Source organism: Neolamprologus brichardi, chromosome 13, assembly GCF_056152115.1.
Source record: "Neolamprologus brichardi isolate AB-2024 chromosome 13, ASM5615211v1, whole genome shotgun sequence".
Taxonomy (NCBI): Eukaryota; Metazoa; Chordata; class Actinopteri; order Cichliformes; family Cichlidae; genus Neolamprologus; species Neolamprologus brichardi.
The window spans coordinates 32,978,647-32,995,325 of NC_142116.1; the positions used below are offsets into that span (position 1 = coordinate 32,978,647).

General features: G+C 43.2%; 1 protein-coding gene and 1 pseudogene across 2 annotated transcripts in view; both read left to right on the forward strand.

The window, feature by feature from the left end:
• The window catches only part of LOC118455873 (NACHT, LRR and PYD domains-containing protein 3-like), a 240,091-nt gene that overhangs the window by 2,182 nt on the left and 221,230 nt on the right, over positions 1–16,679 (forward strand). The gene's annotated exons all lie outside the window — the stretch shown is intronic.
• Positions 139–16,658, forward strand: LOC148100095 (protein NLRC3-like; annotated as a pseudogene). Its single transcript, XR_015719947.1, has 4 exons — positions 139–173; positions 345–580; positions 685–2,496; positions 16,478–16,658. The product of XR_015719947.1 is annotated as a protein NLRC3-like (transcript).

The window sequence follows — 16,679 nt, forward strand, 5'->3', positions numbered from 1 at the left end:
GCCTCTTAGCAAGAGTAACTCCAGACTGAGACAGTCCAGTCCCTCTCCAGGAAACTGATTCTTGTTAGCTGAGCCTGACTATATACCTGAAGGTACCTCTCAGCCTAGCTCAGGCTCCTTCCCCACCAGAGAGGTGACATGTCCCACTTGCTAGTCTCAGTAGCCAGGGACCAGTCTGCCAGGATCTCCACTCGTAGCCACCACCCAGCACACACTTCACCTGACCCCTATGGCACCATCTATTGGTAGGGGGCCTACAGGAACTTCTGCACAATCTTGTTAAATTTGAATAGTTTTTAGCAACAGTCAGTTAATGATTTTGGTAATAAAAAATGTGTTCACAGAGCGAGGAAGAGAAGTGGTGTTTGTGAGGATGAGCAGCTGTCCTGCTGTGCTTTGTGTCAAGACGTCCTGAAGGATCCAGCCTCTACCAGCTGTGGACACTGGTTCTGCAGACAGTGCATCTCCTCATACTGGGACCAGTCTGCTTCATCAGGAGACTCGTCCTGTCCCCAGTGTGGAGAAAGATCCAGGACCAGAGCTGGACTGCAGACAGCCAGTCAGAGCAGCTGTGTACAAAGTAAGACTGAACATCTGTCTGCTGATGGACTCATTTCTGAAAACTGGACTTCTTGTTGTTGTTCAGACATTGAAGAGTTTTCTTTCTGTTTTTCTTTCTTTCAGCAGATGTTGGTCTGCAGGAGGTTTTAGATGAACATAAGATCAGTCTGAGGAGGAGATGTGAACGTGTGACTGAAGGAAGTGATGAAACAGGAAGTAGAACCCTCCTCAACACCATCTACACTGAGCTCTACATCACAGAGGGACAGAGTGAAGAGGTTCATACCCAACATGAGGTGAGGCAGCTGGAGACAGCTTCCAAGATGGACGCCCTCCATGATGCTCCAATCAGGTGCCAGGACATCTTTAAAGCCTTACCTGACCAACAGAGACCCATCAGAGTGGTTCTGACCAACGGCGTGGCTGGTGTTGGAAAAACCTTCTCAGTGCAGAAGTTCACTCTGGACTGGGCAGAGGGCTTGGAGAACCAACATGTCAGTGTGGTGGTTCTGCTTTCATTCAGGGAGCTGAACCTGATCAGAGATGAGCAGTACAGTCTTCTGGAGCTGCTCCATGTTTTCCATCCAACATTACACAAGGTCACAGCAGAGAAGCTGGCTGTCTCTCAGCTTTTGTTCATCTTTGACGGCCTGGATGAAAGCAGACTTTCATTGGATTTCACCAACAGGAAGCTGCTGTCTGATGTCACACAGAAGTCATCAGTCAGCCAGCTGCTGACAAACCTCATCCAGGGGAATCTGCTTCCCTCGGCTCTCGTCTGGATAACTTCCCGACCTGCAGCAGCCAATCAGATCCCTCCTGTGTTGACAGGCTAACAGAAGTACGAGGCTTCACTGACGCCCAGAAGGAGGAGTACTTCAGGAGGAGATTCAGTGATGAAGAGCTGTCCAGCAGAATCATCTCCCACATGAAGACATCCAGGAGCCTCCACATCATGTGTAGTATCCCAGTCTTCTGCTGGATCACTGCGACAGTTCTGGAGCACATGTTGACTACAGAGCAGAGAGGAGAGCTGCCCAAGACCATGACTGACATGTACTCACACTTCCTGCTGGTTCAGACAAAGAGGAAGAAGAACAAGTACCACGAGGGACATGAGACGAGTCCACAGGAGCTGACAGAGGCTGACAGGGAAGTTCTTCTGAAGCTGGGGAGGCTGGCGTTTGAACATCTGGAGAAAGGAAACATCATGTTCTACCAAGAAGACCTGGAGCAGTGTGGTCTGGATGTGACAGAGGCCTCGGTGTACTCAGGAGTTTGTACAGAGATCTTCAAAAGAGAGTGTGTGATCTTTCAGAAACCAGTCTACTGCTTTGTTCATCTGAGCATTCAGGAGTTTCTGGCTGCAGTCTACTTGTTCCACTGTTTCACCAGCAGGAAGACAGAGGTGCTGAGGGAGTTCCTGGGGATAGACTGGAATGAGGACTTTTTGGGAAAAAAATACAACGAGTCCTCTCTGGATGATTTCCTTGAGACAGTCATGTATAAATCCCTCCAGAGTAAAAATGGTCACCTGGACCTGTTTGTTCGCTTCCTTCATGGCCTCTGTCTGGAGTCCAACCAGAGACTTTTAGTAGGTCTGCTGGGTCAGACAGAGATCAGTCCAGGAACCATCCAGAGAGTCATCAACAACCTGAAGAAGATGAACAGTGATGAAACCTCTCCTGACAGAAGCATCAACATCTTCCACTGTCTGATGGAGATGAACGACCTCTCAGTACATCAGGAGATCCAAGAGTTCCTGAAGTCAGAGAACAGATCAGAGAGACTCTCTGAGATCCAGTGCTCAGCTCTGGCCTTCATGCTGCAGATGTCAGAGGAGGTTCTGGATGAGTTGGACCTGCAGGAGTACAACACATCAGAGCTGGGACGACTGAGACTGATTCCAGCTGTGAGGAACTGCAGAAAGGCTGGGTGAGTCCAGATGTGATCATTAACATCATTAATTAGTGTAGATTAGTAGTTTAGTTCTTCAGATATACGCAGTACTAAACGACTCTCCTTAGTTTGAGTTTCTCAGATAAAATGTGTGTGTGCACTTACGCTGTGTGCTGTAGACTCACATCTATATGTAGTACCTGTGTGGTGTCATCAGGGGGCAGTATTTTAAACCTGCTTCTGTTGTTGGTCGTTCAGACGCTGCTGTTAGAGAGAGACAGAAATAAGAATCTATGAAGAGCTTCTTTGTAGTAAAGTGAACTCTGATGTTACAAACAGAGACAAATATCCAGAGCAGTCACCGTCTGAGCTTCTCCTCTGACTACAGACACAGAGTTTAGTGGCATAAACATGGTGAGAAGACACTGCTGACATCTGGACTGAACATGTGTCAGATATGTGAGCTGATGTCACAGCAGCTCATGGATTCACTCTCATTCCTGCTGCTGCTCCTAATGTCTTCATGTCCTCATTAATCACAGAGCTGATTGTTCAGTGTTTAGTTGTTGCTGCTGAAATGTCGTCCCTATTTTCTGCTGATGGAATTCACTGCTGTGTTTCTGGCTGCTGTTTACATCCCCAAGCTAACTTCCTGGCAAACGTCATGATGTCATCAGTGTTTTATAGACGGTGTGAGGTTCATGTTGTAACCACAAAGTGTTTGTGTCCGTACGCTGCAACCTTCCACACCATCCTTTATTGTAGAGACTCAGCAGCAGCTCCATGGATCCCAAATCCAAGAGTGGAGAACAGATTTGAAGTGTGTCCATGCAGTCACAGCTGTTTCCACCATGTTTCCACTGATATTAATCCTTTTCAAAGACACGTTTCATATCAGTGAATATGTTCTTTAGGACGTCCACTGACATGTTTAAGTGTCCTGCTGGAAATCACTCAAATCATCCATGAAATCCATGAAAAATCCTTTTAGTGTTTCTAACTTCCCCCTCTGTCCTCTCTCTCTCTCTCCATCCTCCTCACTGCTGCTTTCACTGATAATCACACAAACATCGTATTCACAGTGCTGGGCGATATGGCCTAAAATTCACATCATCGTATAGTTTGAAGCATGTGCGGGAGCGATATATATCACAATATATTCTTTTCTTCTGTATAACGTATTTTCCACACTATAAGGCTTAAAATCCTTTAATTTTCTCAAAAATCGAGAGTGTGCCTTACGTATGAATTCTGGTTGTGCTCACTGACCTCGAACAGATTTTGGCTGCAGAAATCTGTAAAAAATGTTTTAGTACAACTTTGGTAAGCCGCATTGCTTGATGGATTGTCAGAGCATTACGGCTGCCGTAGTGAGGAGCTTCACGCAGTAATCTGGGTCCTAAACTCCGTCTGTTCAGGTCCCAAAGTCAAACGAACACTGAGAGTTAAAAACGGTCTAAATTCTTTCATCTTTAATTAAATCATCAGCGTTGCTGCTTTACCAGGTGTAACAATTAAGTTTAACATCCATGAAAACAGAATTTATTAAATTTAACGGAGTTAGAAGTTAGCAGGAAGTTAGCTCGCTAGTTTACACCCAAACATTTCATACCATGTTCTGACAGAGATTTTTGAAGCTAATTCAAACGTACAGCTCTGCTACCACTTCCAACATAAATGAAGACAGAAAACTAAACAGCAGTGGTGTTTGTAGGGTTACTGAAGTTGGACTACAGTATATAATGTTGTGCTACGTGATTGCTAGCGACACAGCTATGTTAGCTTAACATTAGCACAGTGAAGCTGGGGGATGAACGCCAACTTTTTTTCCACTCGGTAAAAGTTAACGTGAGGGATTCTGGTGGTCAGGGACAAATGCAATCGCATAGCAGGATGCTATACACGGGCCAAACTGAGCAGCAGCGAGAGAATTCAATATTAATGAATCAATAGTCGTGTCCAAATTCATGGGCTGCATCCTCCTGAGGACCCGGCCTTCGCGGTCTACGTGGGCCGGGTCCTTAGAAGGTTGGGTAGGCCGGAAGTAAACGGCTGGGGAAATTGGACGGTCTAGCCTTCAGATTTGCGTCACCGCTGTCTCGGTGGAGTTCAATAAACTCAGCCGTCTGCTCCTTGCTATCTTGTACTAGTGTTTTATTTTTACTTTGTTTTAAAACATGCTAACTCTCTACTTGTTTATGATCGCCAAATGCTGCTGGCTTTAAGATCCTCTCAGTTAAAAACTCTTTATTGCAATCGTGGATATCAGGGAACCTTCTCCCACCGCTCCTGTCAGGAGTTCCAGCTACTCTCCGTTGTGTTCCGGCACTACCTCAACTGAGAGGGCGCTGTAGACGCCGTGGGAAACGCAGTGGCTCATTGGTGAGGATCAAGGCTACCTGGACACGATTTCGAAAAATACCTCACCCTATCCCGACTGGATGTGACCGCGTCAACTACTGGCACTCTCTTGACATGGCTTACACTTGCCTGACACCTGTTGTTGGGCTTACGACAATAACCCCTCGCCAGCGTCCCCCCCGTCTTCGCTCAGGTGGAGTAAACCCTCAGAACCTACGGCCGATAGGTCGGGCACCCACATCGGCCGTTGAGCCACCGGTACCATTAAGATTAAGTCTTGTTAATGCTCGATCGCTAGCAAACAAAACGTTTATTCTTAAGGACTTCTTTACCGATCGGGAACTGGATCTAATGCTTTTAACGGAAACTTGGCAGAGAGTCGGTGAGTCCAGCTGTTTTACTGAACTTTTACTGCCTGACTGTGAATATCTTAATGTGCCGAGGATGACTGGGCGTGGTGGTGGAGTAGCGGCTGTTTTCAGGAAGAAGCTCTCTTGCAAACAACTCTTAACTCACTCGTATTCTAGTTTTGAACTTCTGGCGTTTGAATTGGGGCATCTCCGCCCGACACTCGTTGCAGCTGTATCCACAGTATTTCTGATTTCGCGCCATTACCCCGATTCATAGCGGAAGCCGGTTTTTTACTTCCGCTTGCGCTGTTGTTGACAGTTACACCTTGACTGTTGATAAAGATTTCTCTCACTGCAGTTTCTTTTACCTGGAGTAAATGGCAACACATCGAAGGTGGATACACAGTAGAGATGTTTTAAAAAGCAGCGAGGACAGTTCAGTTGCAGTGCCTCACCCGTCACTTCTCACGGAGTGGGTAGATGACATGAAACTATGGCCCGATGTTAGCTACATCGACATTATTAATTACCTTGTATTTTCCGAAGGCGTTGATGGCGAGGAATTACGTAATTACAAGAGCACCGAGGCGTATAATTACCTGCACAGCAACAAAATTGATAAAGTACTGTTCAACAAACAAGGCGACTTTATTTTTCTTAAAGCAGCTGTAGAGCCGAGCCAGAGTATTAATCAAGCGAAACACTTAGCATGGGTAATGCTAAGAGAAAGTGGAGTAGTGGAGACAGTCGGCTGTTCCTGTATCGCCGGATTAGGGAGATCATGTAGTCATGCGGCTGCTATTCTGTGGAAGGTATATCACTTATCTGGATATCACAATGTTTAAATCACTGAAACAGAAACACTGGACTGGTCAAAGGCTGTGATTAAGGAGTCACGCTACTGCCATCTAGCCAAGTATTACGTGGAGCACTGTTTACATGTGAAAGCCACTCGTTAACTTTGTGTGGGCTGTATGCTGTACAATCACATGAAGATAAAATATAAAAAAATAAATAAAAGACTGCACATTAAGGGCAAATTTACAGGACAAGAAAAACTATAGTTATAAGAAGTGACACAGGGTAGTATAATACACGTTTGTTTATATATATGTGTATTTGTACACACACACTACTTTGAAAAAAATTAGACTGTGGATGTATATTTCTGCATCAAAAAGTAACTGACTATTAATATGAAATGGATAATATGGGTGACTTTGCCAGTGTTTATATCTGTTTTGGATAGGATTCAGGTGTATTGACCCAGGGTCATATCTATAACATGCAGGACACCGACCGTGTACTGCTTTTGTTAGTGTAAACTTCCTCGTTATGTTAAATCTAGAGTATTGACAGAAAAAACTATTAATGTTTGTTACAGGTGCAGAATGCTGCGATCAGTGGAAAGACAGGGCTTGCGTGTACAGACGAGCAGCGCAGGTGGAATGCAGGGACAGCAAAGAACCTTGAACCTAAACGTCTAAGCCAGATAAACTTCAGACATCATAGGGCAGAGCAGCAGTACGATGTGAACTCCCGGACTGCAGTGACACAATCTCTCCCTAACACACCATATCACCTTACACACCAAGACTTTATTGACAGTGTTAGCAAAGCACCAGTGAAGCCACTTTTCCTCCTCAAGAACACATTAATTGGAAAGTGTTACAATGCCTCGCCATCTGCAGGTCCTCACCGCAACAGTAAAGTTGATGAGCAATTTTTTCAGCCACACCAAGCACACAGTTACAAACTAAGCTGTAATCCATGCAGGGCATTCTACCAGGCATACATTCAAGTTTCTGAAGAGCAAGCAGAACAATTACAAGAAGAAACAAAAGAGCAAAGTGCATCTGATTTGTGGCACAACTGCAGGAAAATCAGACTTACAGCAAGCTCCGCTAAAAAAGTTCCAGTACGTGCCACCACAAAAAATGATAAATTTTTATCTGAGCACATGTACCCTTCCTTTCGTGGGAATTATGCAACAAACCATGGTAAAGAAAATGAAGTTAGAGCTTGTCATCAGCTGAAAGAACAGGGTATGAACATCCTTCACATGGGTAGTGTTATCAGCATCCAGGAGCCATGGCTCTCTGCGAGTCCTGACGGGGTCATTGACTCAGATGTGCTTCTAGAAATAAAATGTCCTGTGCCGACTTATCCTTCACTCACGGAGCAGCTTACCCAGAAATGCAGCGATATCAAACTGGTAGATGGCGAACTGCAGCTGCAGAAAACTGGCAGCAGAGGCTATTACATGCAAGTGCAACTTACAATGTTTTGCACAGGGCTCAAGACTGCCACACTTGTGATCTGGACACCTACTGAGCATGTTTCATTTACAGTGCAATATGATGAAGCATTTGTAAAGGAACAAGTAAAGCGCTTGAGAGGGTTTTACTTCTCATATTTCTTACCTCGTCTTGTAGAGGAGTATGCAGCAGGACGGTTTCAGTTAAATGAGAGATACTTGAAGATAATGGGCAAGGTTTAATGCATGTTACAACTATAAATGGGACAGTCAGACACCAACATGTCTGCAGAGTTTGGTCTCTGTCTTGTGAATGAAAGGACACATTCAATATGAAATCTGTTAAATATTTCAATACAACTAAAATGTACATAGTTGTAACATATGGTGGGAAATGAATGACAAACTGACAACATTAAATGCTGTGAATAGTTCTGTATTTCTGTAATCTTCCAACACAAAAAAATGTCAAGAATGCACAACTAATTATTGTAGATTTGAGAAAAACATCTTTTTTTTTTTCATTTAAGAAATTTATCACATTGTAGTTGAATAAAAAAGTAATAATTGTTCAATTGATTGCAATTGTTATATATATATATATATATATATATATATATATATATATACACACACATACACACACATACTGTATCACATAACCTTTCTTCTAGAACAGAAGATAAAAAAGGGAGACCTGGAATTATTTACTCTCTACATATATGTACATCAAATTTTAACTTTAAAATAATTGCATTACACTACACAACTTTATGTCCTGAGTAACCATCTTAATATCCCAGAGTCCACAATTGTTCATAACATACACATTTATTGTGTATCACGAATGAGATCCTCTCTTAAGTTCACTAGAGCAGCACATATTCTCAGTATCTTGTCTACTTTAGGAGCCATGCTTATAGGAACAATTTGTGAAAGTATTTTGTAGACTTTCAAGCGTCTGATTGCTCTTTCAACATGGATTCTTACATTTGCAATCCGACGTGTGTATGTTACCTGTTCCTCAGTTAACTGTCTACGTTTTTTTGTGAAAGCGGGTATTACTAATCTAACTTTTCTCTCAAAGAGTAAGTCTTTAATTGTAAAACCTCTATCTGCCATGACTTCATCACCAGGTTTTAGGTATGTTAATATTCCAGAGTCCATTGTGATAAATTTGTCACTACATCGGCCGCCATATGCCGCAGACACAAACATGATTAGTCCACATGGTGCAACAGCAACCAAATATTTGACTGTGTTGTGTGAATAATAATGGCTGTATGATTCCCCTCTTGAGCCCATATTTCTGGGTTTCTGTAAAAGGGTCTCACTGCAGTCTATAATGCATGTAGTATTTGGAAAGTTCTTCTTGAAGGCTTCAGGCATGGAATTAATGGTCGGAGAACTTCCTCCAGCTTGTCTAACCAGTGTGAGATGATCTTGCTGGCCATGCTTTGTGATATATGAAACTGGCGGCTTAGGTCACCTATTACTCGGTTACTCTTTAATTTTATAAGTGTCATGAGGACTTGATCTCGGACAGGCATGGTAAATTCATTGTTGTCATATCCTTCCAGTGTCGACACAAGTGTGTTAAATGTTTCTAAGGCTATCCCAGTGTACAGCAAAGCGTCTGCATCATTTTGAAGAATGAAATATGCAACTTCATCACACTGAGTCATCTTATCCTGCACATCTTTTCTGCGAGACCTGTTGCAGTATTGATGGTCTTGTTGCGAAGGATCCTCCCACTGTGTGTGGACTGAGTGCAGATGTGGCTCAGGGGGTTGTGTGGAGATGCTGGCCTGGTCTAATTCCACTGAACATAACACTGTGGAGTCTGAATAAGACAAAAATATGATCAGATGTACAGTCAAACTGTTAGCATAAGAGAAAGTGTCACTTAGCTTATTATATTTTTTGAGTGAAATTTCTCATTCTACATTTTTCACACAAATGCAAAATCATAAATGTCAACATAAAATGTTCCTAGGTCCCCTAAAAATTTGTCACAATTTTATTCCATTACTGTGATTAGATTTTATTTTTCATTCTAAAAAAAAAGTCACCAATGTTGGTATTTTTGCAAAGGTTGCTTTTAACGTTTTTACTTGAGTTTTCTCGACTTGAAAAAACATGTTCTTTATAAACACAAACCTAAGACTTTTACAGCCCTTGGAGCTAATCTTTTGGCAGCATGCGGCTGGTGTCAATTACCACCACGGGTGTAAACTTTCTTTAAAATTGATACTTTGCTGCTAATAACCAGCTAGTGCTGATACTAACGCCATTCACCATAGGCTATTATTTAGTAAAAGTAATTGCGTGATTAAAATGCGAAACGGTGGCAAACCACATTTACACTTTCACTTACCGGGTACAGATTCTGTGTTTTTGTTCGTATTACTGGAAGCTGTCACACTCAAAGTGGTCCGAGTGAGCTTTCTTCTTTTCTTCGGTGGGGGTCGGTCATAGCCAAGATAAAGCTCCGGGTCGGGGTGTAGCTCTGTGGGCTTTTTATCGATAAAATGAAAGGAGCAAACATAAACTCTCTTTGGAGGGTGTTTGAGTCTTAAAGCTGCCAGCCACGCTAGTTTCCGATCCTCCTTCCGCGGCATAGAGTGCAGTGCGTAGGGCGGTGGGCACGGACAGGCCTTTCTAAGTTGCTCATGTTCAAGGCAAAATGTTTCTAATGCGTTTTTCAGTTTTCTTGAATTATTGTGGCAGCCGACGACAGCACACGTTGAACCCGAGCTCATCTTCGAACAGGTAAAGCCACTTATTACCGCACAAAGTAACTAATTTTGTTGTTAGCAACGACTGAACGCTGGGTCTCGCTTTGAGTAACCGGAAGTATAAAACCGGACAACGGAAGTAGTGGTCTGTCATGGCAGCCTACGTACGCTCTTACAGAAACCTGTGGATACAGACCTCCAAAATATCACAAGGATTTTATCCAAGACTTTTCAAACTTCTTAGCTGGAACTGTGCCAAACTACGATCGAATCTTAATCGTTAGAGATTTTAATATTCGTGTGTTGTCCCTCCAATTCGCTGGCCAGAGACTTTTTAAGCTTGATAGACTCCTTCAGTCTTGCTCAACTTGTGTCTGGGCCAACCCAGAAACAGGGTCATACATTGGATCTTGTGCTGTCTCTAGGGTTACCGGTCCTAAACATGGAAATATGTGATGCTGTTTTTTCTGATCACTGTCCTGTTGTGTTTGACATATTTTTATCTCTCCGCCATTTTACACCTCTTATTTCAACACGTCGTTGTCGTGTTTTTAACCCATCTACAACAGAACAATTTTCTGTTGCTTTTAAAAAAGTTATAAGATCTCCCCTTGGCTTTGGTACCGAGGAAATGACAGTTAATTTTTATGATAAATGCAAAACTGTCCTTGATGAGGTCGCTCCTTTTAAAACTATAAACTTGAAACCACGACCAGACCCATGAATAAATAAGGCCACTCGTTCAGCCAGACGAGAGTGCAGGAAGGCTGAACGTAAGTGGAAAAAAGATGGGCTGCAGGTTTCTCATGTTGAGACAGTCTGTACAGGTATCAGGACATTGTTAAAGCAGAAAAGTCAAGGTTTTTTTCCAATGTTATTGAGAATAGCTCCAATAATCCTCGGGTTCTTTTTTCAATTATTGACTCTGCCCTGAATATTTCCCCAGCTTCTTGTATTAACAGTTCCTCAGACACCTGTGAAAGGTTCTTGCAGTTTTTTACCAATAAGATAAAACAGCTTTGATCTATGATTGCCAGCCTTCACATGATGTTTCTAAAATATTCACCTGCTCTGCTGTTTTTGATCAGTTTGAGCCTGTGTGTCTTGATCAGATGGAGGAAGTATGTAGTGGCACAAAGACATCATCGTGTCCAAATGACATTATTCCAACACATCTTCTAGGTTGTCAGTTCTGACATTTTAGCTATTTTTAATAGCAGCCTTAGCTCAGGTGTTGTGCCAGCCTGCTTTAAACATGCTGTTGTACAGCCTGTACTTAAAAAACCTAATCTTGACTCCTCTGTCCTCACTAACTTAAGGCCTATTTCAAAGCTCCTTCCTGTCGAAAATTTTGGAAAAGATTGTGTTTGTTCAGCTGCACTCTTTTGTAAACAGACACAATGTTCTTGAGAGGTTTCAGTCTGGTTTTAAAACTCTTCATAGCACAGAAACTGCGCTTTTAAAAGTTCTTAATGATCTTTTATTAGCCACTGACTCAGGTGACTCAGCTGTGCTTCTGCTGTTAGATCTGACCGCTGCCTTTGATACTGTTGACCACAGCGTTTTAATCTCACTGTTGGAGCATTGTGGCGTAAAGGGCACCCCATTAGAGTGGTTCAGGTCATACCTGTCTGACAGGACCTTCTCTGTGAGCTTTGGCGATTTTATCTCTTCCTCAGCTCCCCTTACTTGTGGTGTTCCCCAGGGATCAATAGTGGGGCCAATATTGTTCTCCATTTATATGCTTCCTCTAGGTCTAATCTTTAGAAAATATAACATTTGTTTTCATTCATATGCCGATGATACTCAGATCTATCTTCAGCTGAAGGGAAATAGTTCTGCCTCACTAGATCCCTTACTTCAGTGTCTCGATGAAGTTAAATCCTGGATGGCCTCTAATTTCCTTAACTTCAATGAGAACAAAACCGAAGTGATAATTTTTGGACCAAGCGGCAATCCCAGCACCTCTAATTTTAACCTGCACAGTCTTGAGCCTTTTGTCAAATCTCATGCCAAAAATTTGGGGTTATATTTGACAGCAATTTCACCTTTGAAAAACAAATTAGCTCAGTCGTACAGCAGTCCTTCTTCAAACTGAGGCTTTTATCTAAGGTGAGATCATTTTTACCTTTCAAAAACTTCAAAGGGGCGATTCATGCTTTCATTATATCCCAGCTGGACTATTGTAACTCCTCATATGCTGGAGTTAGCCAGACCTGCCTGGCAAGGCTGCAGTTGGTCCAGAATGCTGCAGCTCGTCTTCTGACACTAAAGGACGTGAACACATTTCCCCGGTGCTCGCCTCTCTTCATTGGCTCCCTGTCTGCTTCAGAATTAACTTTAAAATTTTATTGTTGACCTACAAAGCCCTGAATGGACAGGCTCCCGGGTATTTGTCTGACCTCTTGCAGACTTATACCCCCTTAGATCTCTTAGATCAAGTGATCTTTTGCTTTTAGCTGTACCAAGGTCGAAGCTGGTTCATAGAGGCGATTGAGTATTTGCAGTCGTAGCGCCTAAGCTGTGGAATAATTTACCCCTACACATCAGACAGGCTCCCACTGTCAATCTTTTTAACTCTTATCTTAAAACGCATTTTTATTTACTGGCTTTTAATACAGCATGAGAGTTATTTGTTATTTTATTATGTATGTTGTATTCTTGTACAGCACTTTGGTCAGCGCTCCTGTTGTAATTAAATGTGCTATATAAATAATTAAACCATAACCATAACCAAAAAATATAACAGGACACTGGCGTAAATTCTCGACCGTCTCACACTTCTGTTTAATCAGTTTTCTATTTGACTTTTAGTCAGCTGTGTAAAAACCAAGGAGGAACCCACCCAGGGGATTAATAAAGTTTTATTTTATCTAATCTAATCTAATAACTTTAATCTCAGCCAAACCGATTGACTCACGAATAAATAAAACACTGAAAAAAGCCCAACAATAACATTTTTAGGTTGTCTAAGTGACTTATATATTACGTTTAACCCGAGTAGCGAAATGCCGCGGTGATCTGAAAATGATGTGCCGGGAGTTGTGCCGTTCTCGGCCGCATCAGTAACCCTCGAGCTTCCGGTTAGCTGTTGAGCTGGTGGGTGGCAGACGTCTCCGAAAACGTCAAAGCACTTTTGCAAATATGTGATATCTTGATAAACGAGCAGATATTTGATGTTCACACAGCTACTTTCTCGCCTGAAAATATGTTAAACGTTTATTTTGTGACCCAGAAAGATTAATAAGAGTAATTTTAAAACTTAGTAGCGGCCGCCATTGTTGGAAACTGGAGTTTGGCTGGGCCGCGCTATGAATTCTGGGATATGGTAGGCCACGGAGGACACACCCGACCCATCCTTCAAATTCGGGAAAAAGTAGGACGCATTTGTCGGCTGCATTCGGAGGAGTCTACGGCCCTTGCTCGCGTACTTGAGAATTGAGAATGTACTCGCGTTCTTGGCGAGTACATACTCGCCGAGAATGCGAGTACGGACTCGGGATTTGTACAATTGGAACACCAGCATACTTGATGATGTCACAGGTCCGGAGTTTTTACTGCCGTCCCCTCTTAATTTAACTGTGAGTAATATGTTATGAAGCTTTAATCACAGCCAAACCGGTTTACTCAGGAACAAATAAAACACTGAAATAAACCAAACATTAACATTTAGAAGTGATCTAAGTGACTTATATATCATGTTTAACCTCAGTAGTAAAATCTCTATTAATAAAAATAGTGTACATGTAGATACGTGTACATACCTTAATAAAAACAAGCAGGTGTGTGTATGTGTGTGTTAGTCCCCATAGGGAAATTGCTCCTCTGCATTTAACCCATTCACCCAGTGAAGCAGTGGGCAGCCACCAATGCAGCACCCAGGGAGCAGTGTGTAGGGACGGTACCTTGCTCAGGGGTACCTCAGGGTAACTGTTCAGTGGAGTCGAACCCCCGACCTTCCGATCATGGGGCCACCACTCTACCTACTGAGCTTTCCCAGTAGGTAGAGTGAGATGTTAGAACGCTTTTATTTTTATTTTAGTGGACACTCAATACAATAGACAGGTACTGGGGTTTGGGGTTTGTTTAACCTGAGTAGCAAAAAGACCGCGCGCGCGCGGGGGGGGGCGTTGAAAACGATGTGCCGGGAGTCTGCTGTTCTCGCCGGCTGTAATAATCCTCGACCTCGCTGTCTGCTATGGAGCTGGCGGGTCACAGACGTCTCCGAAAACGTCGGAGCGCGTTTGGAAATATATGATATCTTGATAGATCGAGCAGATATTTGAAGTTTACACAGCTACATTCTCGCTTGAAAAGAACTTAAAAGTTTATTTTGTGACCCAGAAAGAGTAATATTTAAAAGTTTTTAGCCCCGCTCATCCGCCATTGCCGCGTTTGAGTTTTGGACGAAATGCATTCTGGGATATTTAGCTGTACCAAGTCCACACAAGTCACCACCGATGCATGCTCGATAAAACGGGCGGAGCGAGAACACATCCGCTTTTTCACGTTCTCGGCTTGATGCGTACTTCGAATTGGAACAGTACTTGGTCTCCGACTGATGACGTATCATATACACGAGAACGCAAGTACGCTCAAGTACGCATATTGAGAAAGGCCCTACGAATTAGGACAGCCTTCGGCACGTCGCTGTGACATAATCGGTCTACAAATGCGGCCTCAGGAGGATGCAGCCCATGAATTTGGACACGACCAATGTTACAGAAGTGGAGGAAGCGCAGTTTTTTGGCTTTCCTGATATTTCAAAAGTGCTTCATCTCTTTGCTATGACTGTCGCCCGGCATAATTTGCAGATTATGGTTGTAGCTGCTGCGATGCTTTCGACCAAAACAGGCACAGCTTGATGACATCATCAACATGCGCTATCGCGGTAGAGCGATATAGTCAAAATCTCTATGGTTGGCCAAATTTATACAGTTTCTATCGTATATCGTTTCTATCGCCCACCCCTACGTATTCAGCTACAAAATAACACAATAATATAATCTGATGATCATTATTATAAGAGCAGGATCCATATTTGATATCAGAGTAACACACTGATGGTTATGTGCAGTAGAGTGGGTCTCTGACTGTGGGTCAAACAGAAGCTTTTGAGCCCCGGCTCGGACAGTCTCGGTCGTTGTGTCCTTGGGCAAGACACTTCACCTACCGCCTACTGGTGGTGGCCAGAGGGGCCGATGGGGCGATATGGCAGCCTCGCTTCTGTCAGTCTGCCCCAGGGCAGCTGTGGCTACAACTGTAGCTGCCTCCACCAGTGTGTGAATGTGTGTGTGAATGGGTGGATGACTGGGTGTGTAAAGCGCTTTGGGGTCCCTAGGGGGGACTAGTAAAAGTGCTATACAAATACAGGCCATTTACCATTTCTGATTGGTTGCTGACCTTGGTCACCTGTCCACTCTCACCTGTGTGTGTTTGCTCTCTCTTTGCTGTCTCCATCCTCTCTCTCCTTTCCCTCCCTCTCTGTCTTTGTACCGTCACTCAGGTCCAATGGAAACAGTGACATTTACAAACCAATCAAAGACAAACTGATCCATGTCAGGTTATAACAATATTCAAAGTGAATACAGGCTGCTGCTGGACACAGACAGGTGACATCATTTTGACTTGCTGTCACCTGGATCTGGACTCATAAACACTGAAGCCCTGAACAGGAATACAAATCATTTTCTGCCAACTAGCGACACACCAGCAGATAATGGCTCAGAAAGCTAAAATGAGCCAATCATTTCTGTGTTTAGTTCCTGAAATCAGATCTGATATCAGCAGCTCTGAGTTTATTCATCATTATTGTCCAGTGATGAGATTTCTGCTCCGTTTGGTAACAGTCAGCAGGTTTTTCCTGCGTGTGGACGTGAACAGTCGTACCTGACAGCAGGTAGCAAACAGAGATCATCTTTCCAGCTGGAACTCTTCACTGAGCTGAACTCATTCAAATGTTCTGGAGTCAAAACAGGAAACAGTCTAAATGTGTGTCTTCACTCTGACTCTGGATCAGATCTCAGTGACAGACTGTGGACATTATGGAAGCCTAAATGTGACACCATCTTCCTCCTTCATCTGCAGATTAAAGCCAAACAAAGATTCTCATTAAAAGTCTGCAGGTCTGAGAGAGACTCAATCGTTGTGTCATGTCAAACACAGTAAGAGGAGCTGAAGCACAGATGTGAAGAGCAGATTCATCAGATTATGACCTCACTCTGTTTTGTCTTCATATACATTCAGTCTGTGTTTATAATGCAGATTTTCTGCTTTTATAATAACACATTTTATATTTTCTATCATCACAGACTGAGTTGCTGTGGACTCTCAAAGACTCACTGTGAAGTTGTGGCCTCAGCTCTGAAGTCCAACCCCTCCCATCTGACAGAGCTGGACATGAGTGACAACTACAACCTCCAGGATTCAGGTGTGAAGCTTCTGTGTGCTGGACTGGAGAGTCCAAACTGTCGACTGGAGACTCTGAGGTGAGTTCACTGACTGCAGCTGTTG